Genomic DNA, 17,533 nt, shown 5'->3' on the forward strand with positions numbered 1-17,533 from the left:
TAGCGAAGGAAGGGGTCCAGATCATATTATAGTATCCAGCAGAAAGGGGACACTGTTTAGGGGAAGAGGAAGGTTTTGAGGGAGATGTATGGTATGGCCGTTAGGCTCCACTCTGTCCAACAGAGCTGTGTGAGTGGAGCCCCGTACACGTGAGATACATATTCCATACGAGGGCGGACAAGGTCCCTGTATATGGACAGCAACTGTGTGGGGGAGAAGAACTTGCGGAGACGATACAGAACATCTAACCTCGAGGAAGCTGATTTAGTGAGAGAGATGTAAAGTTTCCAGTTAAGATTTTGAGTTAAGGATAGACCAAGGATGTTTAGTGTTGAAGACAGTGATAGCTGAGTGTTGTTGAAGAATAGGGGATAGGTGTTTGGAAGACTGTGTCAAGTTGATAGGTGGAGAAATTGGGTTTTTGAGGCACTGAAGGACACAAGGTTCCTTTTGCCCCAATCGGTAATGATAGCAAGGTCTGAGGTTCAGCGTTCTGCAGCCTCCAGTCTGGAGTCATGTAATTCCTGTTGAGAGGGTCTTCTGTTGAAAGAAGTTGAATAATGCAGAGTGGAGTCATCAGCGTATGAGTGGAGAGGATAGTCTGTTATTGAAAGAAGATCATTGATGAATAACAGGAAGAGAGTGGGTGATAGGACAGAGCCCTGTGGAACACCACTGTTGATAGGTTTAGGGGAAGAATAGTGACTGTCTACCACAGCAGAGATAAAATGGCCAGAAAGGAAACTGGAGATAAAGGAACAGAGAGAGGGATAGAATCTGAAAGAGGGCAGTTTAGAAAACAAAGACTTGTGCCAGACTCTATCAAAGGCTTTCGACATGTCTAGCGCAACAGAAAGTTTCACCGAAACGGCTGAGAGGATGACCAAGAGTCAGTTAAGAGAGCAAGAAGATTGCCAGTAGAATGCCCCTTGCGAAACCCATACTGGCGATCAGATAGAAGTTCAGAAGTGGAAAGGTGCTTTTGAATATTCTGGTTAAGGAATGATTCAAAAGCTTTAGATAGAAAGGAAAGTAAAGCTATAGGGCAGTAGTTTGGGGGATTGGAATGGTCACCCTTCTTAGGCACAGGCTGTATGAAGGCATACTTCCAGCAGGAAGGAAAGGTAGATGTTGACAGGTAGAGACGAAAGAGTTTGACCAGGCAGGGTGTCAGCATGGAGGCACAGTTTTTAAGGATGATAGGAGGCACTCCATCAGGTCCATAAGCCTTCTGAGAATTGAAGCCAGAGAGGGCACAGAAAACATCATACCTAACAATCTTAGTCAGATGGGGAATGAGTAGGGGGAATTTGCCCAGAACCGTCCAGAGTGGAGTTGTCACAGAAAGTTTGAGTTTGTGAATTTCCTTCAAGAGGGTGGTCATGGCAGGTCTCTCCAATTTTTCACAGAGCAAGGCTCTTCAGTGTATCAGGTGAGATATTGTCCCAGGACTCAAGAATGGCTACCTCAAGCTTGGGTACTAAACTGATATCCTTCCCCTGTAAATCCCTCTTGATAATGTGCCACAGGTTTTCAATAGGATTCGGATCCAGGGTATTGCCCGGTCAATCCTTTATAAAGGGTACCATACAATCCTCGAGCCACTGGGTCACAGATTTTGCTTTTTGGGCAGGGGCACCATCTTGCTGGAAGACGCTGGCTTTGGCCATCTTGAAAAAATCAGGCAGATGGTCACTTAGCATCTCCAAGTTGACGTTGGTTAACTTTGACGTTCTTTGGAAGAACAAGTTTCCCCATACCCCTGCCAGTAAAGCAACCCCACTCCATGAGCAAATCTTGAGTGTTTTACTGTGTGCTGCATGTAGCAGGGGTCGAGGGGGTCGCTGCCTTTTCGCAGGTGCACTCGCCCTCCAGGGTTGAATGTTACGTCAAATGTAGCCTCATCTGACCATAGCACTGAGAGCCAGTCCTCACTCCAGGCAAGATATTTCATGCAAAAGGCAACCCTGCGATGTCTCAGTGCCTTTGAGAGAAGAGGTTTCTTCCTTGGTGAGTGGTCGGTGTAACCTAACTCCTGCACACGACATCACATGGAAGCATGAAAACCTCCTCAAACAATTCAAGGTTGCTCTCCTTCAGAGATCTTTCTGTTGTTCGTGGATTTGACTCTAAGGTGTTACTGACGCCGGTGGGGGCACTCTTCAGCATCGCCCGGTGTGTCTTCATTTTCTCCACCTCGCGCCTGAAGAACCCTTTCTGTAAGGAGGGGAGACTGTGTTGGTATGTGTGTTTGTTACGACTGATGCAGCTGGACATAAACATTCTGCATGGCCAGGGGAGATTTTATTTACGTATATATTAGCTATGCTGCACCCGGCCCTGAGACTTTGGCATGGAGAGGGGAGACCTTGTTAACATATTTTGCTGTGGTAGACGGTCACTGTTCTTCCCCTAAACCTATTAACAGTGGTGTCCCACAGGGTTCTGTCCTATCACCCACTCTCTTTCTGTTATTCATTGATGATCTTCTTTCCAAAACGAACTGTCCTTTCCATTCTTACGCCGATGACTCCATTCTGCATTACTCAACTTCTTTTAATAGAAGACCCACCCTACAGGAAATTAACGATTCAAGGCTGAAGGCAATAGAACGCTTAGCCTCAGACCTTACTATTATTTCCGATTGGGGCAAGAGGAACCTGGTGTCCTTCAACGCCTCAAAAACACAGTTTCTCCACCTATCCACTCGACACAATCTTCCAAACAACTATCCCCTATTCTTTGACTACACTCAGCTAACACCTTCTTCAACACTAAACATCCTCGGTCTATCCTTGACTCAAAATCTCAACTGGAAACTTCATATCTCATCTCTTACTAAATCAGCTTCCTCGAGGCTGGGCGTTCTGTACCGTCTCCGCCAGTTCTTCTCCCTCGCACAGTTGCTATCCACTTACAGGGGCCTTGTCCGCCCTCGTATGGAGTATGCATCTCATGTGTGGGGGGGCTCCACTCACACAGCTCTCCTTGACAGAGTGGAGTCAAAGGCTCTTCGTCTCATCAGCTCTCCTCCTCATACTGATAGTCTTCTACCTCTTAAATTCCACCGCCATGTTGCCTCTCTTTCTATCTTCTATCGATATTTTCACGCTGACTGCTCTTCTGAACTTGCTAACTGCATGCCTCCTCCCCTCCCGCAGCCCCGCTGCACACGACTTTCTACTCATGCTCATCCCTATACTGTCCAAACCCCTTATGCAAGAGTCAACCAGCATCTTCACTCTTTCATCCCTCACGCTGGTAAACTCTGGAACAATCTTCCTTCATCTGTATTTCCTCCTGCCTACGACTTGAACTCTTTCAAGAGGAGGGTATCAGGACACCTCTCCTCCCGAAATTGACCTCTCTTTTTGGACACTCCTTTGACCTCTATTCAGGAGCAGTAAGTAGCGGACTTTTTTTTTTAATATTTTTCTTTACGCCCTTGAACTGTCTCCTAAGCTGTAGAAAAAAAATAATAAATAAATAAATAAAAAATTAGTTATGCTGCACCTGGTGGCCCTGAGAATTTGGCAAGGAGAGGAAAGACTTTGTTTATGTACCATTGCAAAACTAACGACACAATCCCAACCTTTGCAAAACTAACGACACAATCCCAACCTTTGCAAAACTAATGACACTATCCCAACCTTTGCAAAACTAATGACACTATCCCAACCTTTGCAAAACTAACAACACTATCCCAACCTTTGCAAAACTAACAACACAATCCCAACCTTTGCAAAACTAACGACACAATCCCAACCTTTGCAAAACTAATGACACAATCCCAACCTTTGCAAAACTAATGACACAATCCCAACCTTTGCAAAACTAACGACACAATCCCAACCTTTGCAAAACTAACGACACAATCCCAACCTTTGCAAAACTAACGACACAATCCCAACCTTTGCAAAACTAATGACACTATCCCAACCTTTGCAAAACTAATGACACTATCCCAACCTTTGCAAAACTAACAACACTATCCCAACCTTTGCAAAACTAACAACACAATCCCAACCTTTGCAAAACTAACAACACAATCCCAACCTTTGCAAAACTAACAACACAATCCCAACCTTTGCAAAACTAACAACACAATCCCAACCTTTGCAAAACTAATGACACAATCCCAACCTTTGCAAAACTAATGACACAATCCCAACCTTTGCAAAACTAACGACACAATCCCAACCTTTGCAAAACTAACGACACAATCCCAACCTTTGCAAAACTAAAGACACAATCCCAACCTTTGCAAAACTAACAACACAATCCCAACCTTTGCAAAACTAACAACACAATCCCAACCTTTGCAAAACTAACAACACTATCCCAACCTTTGCAAAACTAACAACACAATCCCAACCTTTGCAAAACTAACGACACAATCCCAACCTTTGCAAAACTAACAACACTATCCCAACCTTTGCAAAACTAACAACACAATCCCAACCTTTGCAAAACTAACGACACAATCCCAACCTTTGCAAAACTAACGACACAATCCCAACCTTTGCAAAACTAACGACACAATCCCAACCTTTGCAAAACTAACGACACTATCCCAACCTTTGCAAAACTAACGACACAATCCCAACCTTTGCAAAACTAACGACACAATCCCAACCTTTGCAAAACTAATGACACTATCCCAACCTTTGCAAAACTAACAACACTATCCCAACCTTTGCAAAACTAACGACACTATCCCAACCTTTGCAAAACTAACAACACAATCCCAACCTTTGCAAAACTAATGACACTATCCCAACCTTTGCAAAACTAATGACACTATCCCAACCTTTGCAAAACTAACAACACTATCCCAACCTTTGCAAAACTAACGACACTATCCCAACCTTTGCAAAACTAATGACACTATCCCAACCTTTGCAAAACTAATGACACTATCCCAACCTTTGCAAAACTAATGACACTATCCCAACCTTTGCAAAACTAACAACACAATCCCAACCTTTGCAAAACTAATGACACTATCCCAACCTTTGCAAAACTAATGACACTATCCCAACCTTTGCAAAACTAACAACACAATCCCAACCTTTGCAAAACTAACGACACTATCCCAACCTTTGCAAAACTAACGACACTATCCCAACCTTTGCAAAACTAACGACACAATCCCAACCTTTGCAAAACTAACGACACAATCCCAACCTTTGCAAAACTAACGACACAATCCCAACCTTTGCAAAACTAACGACACTATCCCAACCTTTGCAAAACTAACGACACTATCCCAATCTTTGCAAAACTAAAGACATTCTCTTAATCTTTGCAAAATTAAAGACACTTTCCCAGTCTTTGCATAATATAGAGGCTGTCCCAGTCTTGCTCATCCCTAGCTGGGCAGGAAAGGATGCAGCTCATTGGCTAGTGGCAGGTGGAGTGTCTGAGGTCTCCTCCACCAACAACATGGATGCAGTATTAATCAGAGCTGGGCACTTCTGATCATTAGTCCGATCGTCCTACCTTCCGATCTGATTGGAAGAGCAACTGGTGATCGGAATGCAAAGATTGGATTATCTTTGTGAGAGGTGATCAGAATGTGGAAATCGGAGCTTCACAAACTAACTTATTGTGATAATAACTGTTACAATTAAAAGTTCGGGATTCTTTTTCTTAATCCCTTCACTCTGGCGACCCCAACGTCGGCGTCCGACGGCGTCACCATTAGTCCTCTTCTAAACCTCTTAATCCTCTTCCATTTCCTCCTAATCCTCTTCTAAACCTCTTAAGAGGAAATGGAAGAGGATTAAGAGGAATTTAGAGGAGGATTGAGAGGTTCAGAACAAGATTAATCCTCTTCCATTTCCTCTTGACCCTTTCCATACTGTGACGCCGACATCTGCGTCACAGATGGAAAGGGTTAATGGTCATGAGTCTACATTGTCATGGCAACGACTGACTGCGGACATTTTCAAACCTCACATCTATCAAATATTTTGATACACGCTGCTAAACAGTTACTTCAATAAGCGTCTTTACTCATAACATTAAATGATAATTATTATAATTATTGAGGAAGTAGCTCGAGATTTTATTTTAACAATAGTTATTGATAACTTAATCTTTAGTCTTTACAATAACGATTTTGCTAAGTTTTGTGTCTGGTGTTATTTATTAGAACAAAGTTAGAAGTAACTTATCTTTATCATTAGTGTTATTGACTTAATGACCAATCTAAGAGTCTGTTACTCACTTCTGGTGTCTCTAATTAGTATTATAGTAATTAACATTACGTTTAATTGTTTATTTATTTAACTAACCCTGGTGAGGTATCGTGAGCCCAAAAGTACACCACGCACAGGCACGAAGTCGCTTTTTTTGTTTTTACAACCAATGGGCAGCCGCTTGGTGGGACTTAACACGACGCCTTGACAATGTGAACAGTTTATTACCTACCATTCTTGTTTTATTTATCAATAGTTATTATTTGGTAGTTAAAAGTTATTATTTATTTGAAATGGATGCAGTATTAACATTGTTCATCCCTAGCTGGACAGAAAAGGATGCTGCTCATTGGCTAGTGGCAGGTGGAGTGTCTGAGGTCTCCTCCACCCACAACTCATGTAGGTTCACAAACTGTTCATATTTCTTTGCACAGGTCACCTGTTAAACATGAAGCAAGTTTTGTTGACATCATTGAATCAAGCAGTGACTGTACAAATGTAACATGATTTCCAAAACTAGATAGGGTAGGCGGTGGCTGAACAGATAGCAAGACGGCCCCGCGTTCAGGAGGACGCGAGTTCAATCCCCGACCGGTGCCACCAAGCTGGGATTTTTCAGCCGCCGCCGAGTGGCTTAAAACTACCAAAATGCTGTCCAGAAGACCACCTATCAACCCGGACTCTAGATTCTAGGATTAAAGATGAGCTCCAAGAGGGCAGCATGAGCCAATGCAAGATGGCGCCACTATAAACACTTGCCTGCGCCAGAACGGGCTGGGCTGACCATCAGGACCCACCAGGAAGAAGCCTTGGACCGACCATCAGGATCCACTGGGAAGAAGCCTACCGGCACAATAGGCCAAGACGTAAAAAAAAAATAAATAAATAAATAAATAATTATGGTGAGTAATACCAAGAAAAAATTGCTTAACGTTCATATCAATTATTACAAAGCCTTCACTGCTGCCTCTTATATTGCACTCCTCAGAACAGAAAACACCATCTTATGCAGGATTTTATGTATGAGAAAAAATGTTTTCTTCCAAAACTGATTCCATATTCAATGCAAATAATGATGATGAGTAATAAATGGTACAAACATTAAATGTTACCTACTGACCTTGTCATCCTAATTACTTTATTTTTTGCCCTATCTAGTTTTGGAAGCCATGTGATAGTTGTACAATCACTGTTCAACCCAAGGATGTCTACAAAATTTGCTTCTCTCGTGTAACTGGTGACCCATGCCAAGAAATACAAACAGTTTATGAACCTATGTGAGTTGTGGGTGGAGGAGACTTTGGACACTCTGCCCGCCAACAACTGGAACCAGCAAGCTGACTGGTCTCAAACTTACGCGAGAAATGTCAGGAAACTGTACTGCCACAGCCACTTAGAGCCAGTCCAGGTGGGAACAGGGGGGAAGGAGGCACGGACCAGCACACCCTGCCTCCGACAGTGTGTGCAGCAGCAGCAACCTTCCTCTTGTTGTCACCTCTGTGGCCTGTTTCACTTCATGGGCCATCTGCTTCTCTCTCAGTCAGCATGGAGGCAGCAGGGGCGAGGGAGGTACATACCAGCACACTCTGCTAATAACAAGGTCAGGAAGAGTTGAGTTGCAACTGTTGCTGCGTGATCTAAGTATTGCCTTGGCAGCACCACTTCTGACATATTGATGTTCCTGCCATTAAATATTTATCTCTTCCTGTTTTCCTGTTTTTTTTTTTTTCATTTTCATCAAATAACAACTTTCCTGGACAATTTCAGTTGTCCTTGCATGGTTGTGGTATTCAGAGGTGTTATTTCCTCACTTACTTCTTTACTGTTTGTTGGGGATACAGCCCAAGGGAGGAGGAGGATGGAGCATCATTGTCAGGCAGCCCAGTGCAAGCCAGGGCTAACCAATCCCACCAACAACTGCCCGGAGAGAGGCGCAAACTGTCGCCCCTCCGATCAGTAGCCAGGGTCCCTGACCACCAGACCACCGCAGCCCCTCCAAAACACAGGACACGTTTTGAAGCTCCTCTTAGACACTTCCGAGGAAGGGCAGTACAATGGCCGGAGAGATTTTGGAAGCACTAGCATCTGTGGTATTCTTGGGTGAAGCACACCACTGTGAGGCATTGATTCTTTTGCTAGAGCAGTTGTTTATGAATACATATTCCAGCTATTTTAGTGTTATGTGACATTCTCTTGCTCCACACCTTACAAAGGAGTAAGTTATTCATTGTAGTTGTCAGACTCAACCAGTCTCCAGTAGGCTTCCCACCTTGAGATCAGAAAAATACGGAACATCTCACTCTCCAATACGGAACGAATCTATATTTGAATGGACAGGTGGCAACCCTGAAATTTCTGTAGCCTGCCCTGCCTTGACAGCCGTTGCCTGCTGATTGTGAAGGCAGGAGGAAGGGGAGTCACGTACACGTATTTGAGGACGACCCTTGACAAACATAATTTTACGGCCTGTTTTTTTTAGATTGACCAAAAAATGCCACCACTACAGCTTTAAAATGCTGAATTTTATCTGCTTGCCCATTCAGACAGACAAATACGGAACAAATGGCGTTCCGTATTGGTTCAAAACGGAACGCACCATTTCATTCTCGAATACGGAAGGATTTCGTATTTTAAGGGACGGGTGGTCACCCTAGTCTTAGGTGCAGCTGCCACAGCTGTGGAAAGTCAGCCATCAATATTTCCCTTCCTCTTCTTCCTGTGGCTCCTCTCCTTTTATCACTTCACAGGCAAGCCTTCTTTCTTCTTTGTCTTACATGATCACTTTCACCTCTCCTTCACTTCCCTTTCCCTATCAGGCTCAGCTGCTGCTAACACCCTGGTCACTATAACTACTGTAGGCAGACACACTTCAGAAGTGGATCTTCATGTGCTGGGCAATACGTATCAGGCTTTGTCTTAAAGAGCTTTCCACAAACATCACACTTGAACTCTCCAAGGCCATAGTGTCTAAAGACATGTCAATTGAGTGCTGATTTCACATTGAATCTCTTCCCGCACTCTTCACACTCATAATTTTTTACACCAGTGTGTGTAAAGGTGTGTGTATCGAGATAACTCTTCAGGCTGAATTTTTTCCCACATTCCTCACATTCATAGTTCTTCACACCGGTGTGTGTAAGGGTGTGTCTACCAAGGTCACTCTTATGGATGAATTATTTCCCACATTCCTTACATTCATAATTCTTTACACTGGTGTGTGTAAGGGTGTGTCTACCAAGGTCACTCTTATGGATGAATTGTTTCCCACATTCCTTACATTCATAGTTCTTCACACCAGTGTGTGTAAGGGTGTGTGTATCAAGGGTACCCTGCCGGCTGAATTTTTTCCCACATTCCTTACAGTCATGGTTCTTTACTCCAGTGTGTGTAAGGGTGTGTATATTAAGGGCACCCTTCTGGTTGAATTTTTTCCCACATTCCTTATAGTCATAGTTTTTTACACCAGTGTGTGTAAGGGTATGTGTATCAAGGTGACTCTTCTGGTTAAATTTTTTCCCACATGCCTTACATTCACAGTTCTTTACACCAGTGTGTGTAAGGGTGTGTATCAAGATGACTCTTAAATCTGAATTTTTTTCCCACATGCCTTACATTCATAGTTCTTTACACCAGTGTGTGTAAGGGTGTGTATCAAGATGACTCTTACATCTGAATTTTTCCCCACATGCCTTACATTCATAGGTCTTTACACAAGTGTGTGTAAGGGTGTGTCTATCAAGGCAACTCTTCTGGTTGAATTTTTTCCCACATTCCTTATAGTCATAGTTCTTCACACCAGTGTGTGTAAGAGTGTTTATCAAGGTGACTCTTCTTGATTAATTTTTTTCCACATTCCTTACATTCATAGTTCTTCACACTTGTGTGTGTAAGGGTGTGGTATCTTGTGGTGAATTCTTTTCCACATTCCAGACACACAAACTTCTCCCCTTTGTTGCTGGAGTTGCCAGCAGCAAGCTGCTTTGTCTGATGACCACTGACCATCATGCCCCCTGCAGCAGTCTGCTCCTGCTTGTCTGGGGAACTCAAGCTTCTTCTTTTTCTGGAGTGTTTTAGGGGGCTAGTTAGGCTGTGGGACCACAGTCTCCTGAGCCCTGTCAGTGTTATATGCTAGAAGCTGTTGTTAGTTTGTCATTATGGCACCAGGTTGGGGATCCTGTCAAGCTGACCGGACTTCTGCAGGAAGGTCTGTGTTCACTTGAGGGCTTGAAAGGCAGTGCTGGGGCCGAGGGTGTCGCTGGCCAGCAGCTGGCAGGTCCTCTAGCGCTGGCCCGTGGGTGTAGAGCTTGGCCAGGGCTGCTTCGCGGCGGTGGTGGTGGTGTTGTCCTAGCAGTGCTGGGGCTGAGGGTGTCGCTGGCCAGCAGGTGCTCCAGTGCTGGCCTGTGGGTGTGAAGCTTGGCTGGGGATGCTTTGAGGCTGCCATTGCTTGTGCCTCGGCATGTGTTGTTGCTGTTCTGCTGGCAGTGTTTTTTGTTTAAGTTGCCTCTATGTATATAGATGAGTGAGTGACAGTGGTGCAGGAAGAGCTGGGATCACTTGTTGACACGTTTAAATGTGCTGAGCATGCTGAATCCAGTTGGGCTGAGGTGGCAAAGAGAGGCAAGAAGGTCAAGAAGAATCTCTTAGTTGTAAAAGCTTCTACACAGGAAAAGAAGGCAACAGACATGAAGGATGAAGTCTCCCAGGCATTGAATGGCATTCAAATAACTGACTCAAGATTTACAAATAGAGGTAACATTGTCATGAACTTTGATAATGAGAACACAAGGGATGAGGCAGCTCAAAAACTGGAGTCTGTTGAGCAAATTAGTACCAAGAGTGTTGGAAAGATGAAACCAAAGATCATGATATGCAATGTGCATAAAGAGGAGACCAAGGAAAAGATAAAGGAGACCATCTTCGACTGCAATGAGTTCTTACACACAATTGAGGGTGTTGAGAATAAGATTGAGCTGATTTTTAGTAAGCCCATAGCTGGTGGCACAATGCACTATTACATAATGAGGTGTGACCCAACTGTGAGAGCTGATTCACAAGAATCATGACGAGTTAAAATTAGAATGGGGAATATACATAGTGAGAGACAGATACCATGCAATTATATGCTATCATTGGCAAAGATATGGCCATCTTGAGGCCAACTGTACTGCCAAGACCAATGGAGACGCCCCAAATTGTTTCAAATGCGCTGGCAATCATAAATCACAGGAGTGCACCATGGCAGAGAAGAAATGCATAAATTGTGTGAGGTGTACAAGAAGCGTTTAAAAATAATTTGTGACTATTGAGAGAGAGAGAGAGAGAGAGAGAGAGAGAGAGAGAGAATTAAACTTTCTGGAGTGTTTTGGTATTATTCTATATTGTCACCACTTTCACGCCCACGAACACCTTGGTGCTCTATGAAGAGTTCAGTGTCCATACAACACATTGCCGTATTGCTTTGCCATCGGAAATCACTCGTTCTTGTGATAAAAAAGGCATTGCCAACGATCCAATGCTTGGTTAGCGATTAGCCCACCCATGTGAGACCCAGGGTGGCAAGCCTGCTACTGCTTGTCAAGTCACGGAAAACACGCCAGTCAGTAAGATCATAAGATGTCAGCAAAGCAGGTCTTGTCCAGTACCACAACCAAAGATGAACTGACAGTTTATCTTGCAAAGAAAGCTCTCCACCACTTTTAGGGTATAAGCCCAAGGTCTTCCTTGTGACTTCACGGCAAGAGACCCTTTCAAACTATGGATCTTCAACATCTTTGCAGCTCCCAAGAAAAAGCAGACACAAGGCTTATCCTACGCAGTCTGGATGCTGCTCGAAAAGGAGCAACAGAACTGTACATTCAGTCACTTGACACTGATGTGTTTGTCCTTGCAAACTGCAATCCACAGTTACCATCAGCTCTGCAGGAACACCTACTTCTTTACTGATTTGGGGAACAAGAAGTGGGTAATCTTACTAGGACCAGTAGTGAATGCACTTGGCACTGCAAAGGCTGAAGCCTTACTAGGATTTCATGCTTTCTCTGGCCGATTTGCTGGCAAGGGGAAGCTGAGCGGTTGGCAAGCACTAAACAAATGCTCCATGGAGGTGGTATCTGCATTTGCTGCCCTGGGAACCTGCAAGGAACTGAATGTTGACACTGAACGTGCCACTGAAACATTTGTTTGCCAGGTCTATGACCCTGGTACCACTGTGGTGGATGTTTGTGATCTCAGGTGGAAGTTTTTCACCAAGAAACAACTAGAAGCTCAAAAGCTATGTACCTATGACACAAGGAGCCTTACATGAAGCCACTGCCCGAGCACATAATACCAGGCCATGATGTGGTGCCAGGATGACATTCCCCACCCTCAGCTACCACCAGCAACCCTTATCTATGAATGCTTATCTATGAATAGATGGTGGGGAATTAAGAGGACTTCTTAATAATGTCCCCCACCTCTTAAGACTAGTTAGCCAGTATCTTTGTTAATCAAATCAAGGTGTCTGTCATAACACGCTTTAAAAGTGGCTACTGTTGGGGCAGTTACCACACTCTCTGGGAGTGCATTTCAGGGGTCTATAATCCTAATTGCGAACCAGCTTCCTTTTAATGATGTCCTCCAGTGATCTGGTTTTGCTAGTTTCAGGGAGTGGCCTCTCAGATTGTTATTGTTCAATTGGAAGAACTTCGTGTAGGGGATGTCCTTATATCCATGGATCAGCTTATATGTTTCTATCATATCCCCTCGTATTCTCATATTTTCTAAAGTCTGCAGACCAAGTTGTGCACACCTCTCCTCATAGGGCAGATGAGACAGTTCTGGAACCAATCTGGTTGCCCTTCTCTGGACTTTCTCCAATGACCTGATGTCCTGCAACAAGTAGGGAGACCAGCCTTGAGCTCCGTAGTCTAGAATTGGAAGGACCAGGGAGAGGTAGAGAGGCATGAGGATGTCCCTACTGAGCACAGTAAAGTTCCTCTTGATGATGCCGAGTCGACTGTTGGCTTTGGCAGATATCTTGGAGACATGCGCAGAGGACTTGAGGTTTGCTGACACGATGATGCCCAGATCTCGCTCCTGTGTAGTTTTCTGCAGTGGTCTCTGGTTGAGTATAGGTAGTCTGCCTGCTGGTTCAGATGTCCTATGTGCATTGTTTTGCACTTATCCACATTAAAGGACAACAACCATTTTTTGCTCCACTCATCCAAGCGTTCCATATCTCTCTAAAGGGCATCTATGTCGGCTTCTGTCTTGATAGTCCAGTAGATTTTCTCATCATCCTCAATCAAGCTGGCAGATGATTCAAGATTCTTCATGAGATCATTTATGTAAATGAGGAGCAGTACTGGGCCCAGCACAGATCCCTGATCTCCACTTACAACTGGTAGCCAATCCGATGTTGCGTTCATGATTTTCACACGGTGTTATCTCTCACTGAGGAAGTTCTTAATCCACACTAAGGTTCTGCCATCTATGCCCACTGACTCTACCTTGGTGAGAAGTCTACGATGAGGAACTCTGTCAAAGGCCTTTTCGCAGTCCAAGTAATTGATGTCAGCGCACATTCCCTCATCCACTGCATTTACCAGGTCGTCAAGGTAGCACAACATGTTGGTCAGGCAGCTCCTATTACTCCTGAAGCCGTGTTGCTCTTCAGCGATAAGGTTATTACTGTTTAGGTGATTTACTTTGTTCTCCCGAATGACACTTTCTATTACTTTTGACACAACACTAATGAGTGAAACTGGTCTATAGTTAAGGGGTTCTGTTTTACTGTTTTTCTTGTGGACTGGGGATATATTTGCCCTACTCCAGTCGTTTGGCACCACTCCGGTCTTTAGTGATGTTTTAAATATATCCAAAATTGGATCGCACAGAGTTTCTGCACATTCCTTGAGTACTAAAGGTGACACTCCATCTGGTCCTTGAGCTTTGCTACCATCTAGTCCTTTGAGTTTTTTCATAACACCTTCCCTTGTTATTACGATATCTTGCAGCTTAGATCCTTGGAAAGCAGAGTCTGGATCCAGTGGTGGTTGACTGGCATCTTCCCTCACATACACGCCATTGAAGGCCATATTCATCTCCTGGCCGGCAATTGTTTCATCTTCTTCAGTAATGTCTCCAGTGTGGGTCATTAGTCTGGTTATGGTATCTTTGGCTGTAATCTTCGACCTAACATAAGCCCAACAGTGCCTGGTGTTTCTTGATGCATCTGCTGCTACCTTCTTCTCGTATTCGTATTTTGCTGTCCTTACCTCCCTTGTTACCACATTTCTTGCATTGTTGTACCGTTCTCGATGAGTTGCATTCTTTCTTCCCCTATATTTCCTCCATGCTTCCTGCTTCCTTCTTATTAACACTTCTAGTCTTCTATTCATCCACTTTGGTTTACTGCGCCCTGGTTTGTACTTGTAGGTCGGCACACATAACTTGACAATTCTATTGTAATTTTCAATAAATATGTCCCACTTCTCGTTTACAGTTTTATTGGAAAATACTTTCTCCCAATCGACCTGGTCAAACAGTCCTCTCATCTTCACTTTGTCTGTTTTGTGGTAATTCAGCTTTGGAGAGATTCTTGCATGTTCCTTGGGTCTGGAGTCTGCAGCCAGCGTGAAACAGATGACAGCATGCTTGCTGAGGCCTAATGGTGCCAGGTATCTAAGATCATCCACTTCACTGTCGGTTCTTGAGAATACTAGGTCTAGTCTTGATGGGTTATCGGTGTCCCTCAGATGCGTCCAATCAGTTACGTTCTGTGTCCAGAAGTTGTCATTTACAGTTTCAAGGAAATTGGTGGCCTGACCATACCCGTGGGAGCCATTAGCAACTCTATTTTCTTCCCACAATATATTTCCAAAGTTAAAATCTCCACACACTAATAGTTGTTTGTCCTTTGTAAGATCTTCACTTGCTCTTAAAAGATCACATACTCTGTCGTTGTTCGCCACAGATGACGAGGGGGTTCTGTAGAGTGCCCAAAACTAGATCCTTTCCCTCTCTACTTCTTACCTCACACCAGACTGACTCCTGTGCATCGTGATCAACTAGGCTGCTTACTGGGTCTTCTGTTACCACAAAGTGCTTCTTAACCAGTACTGCAACTCTTCCTCCTGGGGCGTTCTGATCGGGTCAGTCCTTTCTCACAATGGTGTAACAGTCCGTGTTGAAGAGAGATGAGGTTTCACTTCTGGGTTACACTTACACTTTGTTTCTGTTAGAAAGATTATATCTGGGTTCTCCTTGTTTACTATCACCTCCAGTTCAGCAGTCTTATTGTTCTGTCCGTCCAAGTTTGTGTGTAGGCACCTGAATGTCTGGGTCTGGTGTGAGTGGTTCTCTGGCCCCTTATCTACATTTTCTTGCACGAAAGGGTCTCAGCCTCTGCTCGCCTTCTTTCTTCCGAAACAAGTCTTTGGTGCTGAAGTCTACATGCCACTTGTAGGCCTTGTCCTGTTCTTCATCATTCTTTGCTTGCACTTTTTTTAAGAGCTCTTTTCTCTCCTCCCTTTCTTTCTTTGATCTGTCTCTAAAGATCATTACACTCATCACTGGATCTTCAGCCTTGTCCAATTCTGGTGATGCCCTTGCCACCATACCCACCATTTCCGGGGCATCAAACCTCACTTTCAGGAGTCTGTCTTTGGCAGCATCTGTTGGTGTGTTCTTCCCCCTGTAGAGCCTTGTTGTGCTGGTGATCTTGTAACTATCTGGATCCACCTTCATAGCCTTGAAGAGCTGGGTGATAAATGCTAGGTCAGCTGCGGTTCCTTCGTCCAGGTCATCGGTATCTGGCTCAGGAACACCTGCTAATATCAAATTCCTGGCCCTGTATGTTTTATCTTTCTCATCTTCTAACACCTCCTGCACTTCCACTTTCACTTTCTCTTTCTTCACTGCCAACCTTGCTCCAGTTTCTTTCTGGCCTTATAGTACTACTTCAATTTCTTCCTTGACCTCACATCTTATTTTGTCTTTTTCACTTTCAATAGTTTTGTTTACTACTTCATTAATTGCTCTGTGCACCTCTATTTCTGTGTCCTGTTGCGCTTCCATTTTCCTCTCTAATTCTTCTATCCTGCGAGTGTTTCTGTCAACCTGATCCTGAAGAGGCCCAATGCAATCAATGAACTTTTCTGCAATTTGATTACGGCTCCTCACTGTACAGTAGAAGCTCGCTCTTGATCCCATTTTGCCCCAAACTTTAGCTTTATCCTCTGTGATTCCCTCACAAGCATAGTGCACCCAGTATTTGCAACAATCACAACGAATTCCCTGGCTCACACGCACATTACAGTGCCCACAGATCTCCAACTTCTTCCTGGTCTTGCTCTTGCTCTTGCTGTACAGGTGACCCGTTGGAGAGTCAGGCCTTCGTATTGGCACACCCAGTAAAATTAAAACGACACAAGCAGTATCCATTACAAATCTTCCAATTCCCTATTTCTTGCACACCAAATCTTTTCCAGAAAACTCTTCATGGCTTCTATAATTCTATCATTTGCTTCATCACTCAGTCCCAGCAGCAGCAGCATCCATTCCCTCTCTGTCCTTGCAATCCTCCCATTCACATCCCAGCCCATCTCACTCAGTGCCACCCTCATCATCTCCGTCCTTTCTCTCCGGTACCTCCCACACACCAGTATCACATGCACGACAGTTTCATCCACACCCCTGTCACACATCTGACACACTTTGCTGCGGGACTCAGACCACCTGTAATTTCTTGCATTCACATTCATACACTGCGCTCGAGCTTGGAAGAGAAGATCACCACCCAGGCTTCCATCATACCAGCTGACACACTGCGGGGCTTCCTTTTCCCTGTACCATTCCAAAGTAGTCTTTCGCTCCATCACATGCTTCCACCTCCTCAGACCGTCACCTTTCACTGCACTGTCTATCTCTTTCTTCCACTTTCTCACATTCCATTCTAGACCCTCACTATTTCTGTCAGTCACCTTCCATTCAAAGAAACGCCTCCCTTCCTCTCTGCTCACCCACCTGACTCGCATACCACTGTCACCAACCATTCTCATGCAGTTTTTAATCCATTTGCTCTCATGCACACTCCACAAGTAGACCTTCCATGCCAATCTCGCGTCATCCATTCGTTCCAATCTGACTTTGTATCTAAGGGTAGCCTTCCTAAATCTTTCCCTAAAGGTACTCCACCCCATATCACCCCTCAATGCTTCCACCGCTGCATACCTTGGTGCATTCAAAGCTAACCTACCGATCCTATTTTGCCCTACTTCCAATTTATCCATTTCCAACTCACTCCATGTAATCACCTCCATCCCATACATCACACTCGGCACTGCTAC

This window comes from Eriocheir sinensis, chromosome 38 (assembly GCF_024679095.1).
Source record: "Eriocheir sinensis breed Jianghai 21 chromosome 38, ASM2467909v1, whole genome shotgun sequence".
Classification (NCBI taxonomy): Eukaryota; Metazoa; Arthropoda; class Malacostraca; order Decapoda; family Varunidae; genus Eriocheir; species Eriocheir sinensis.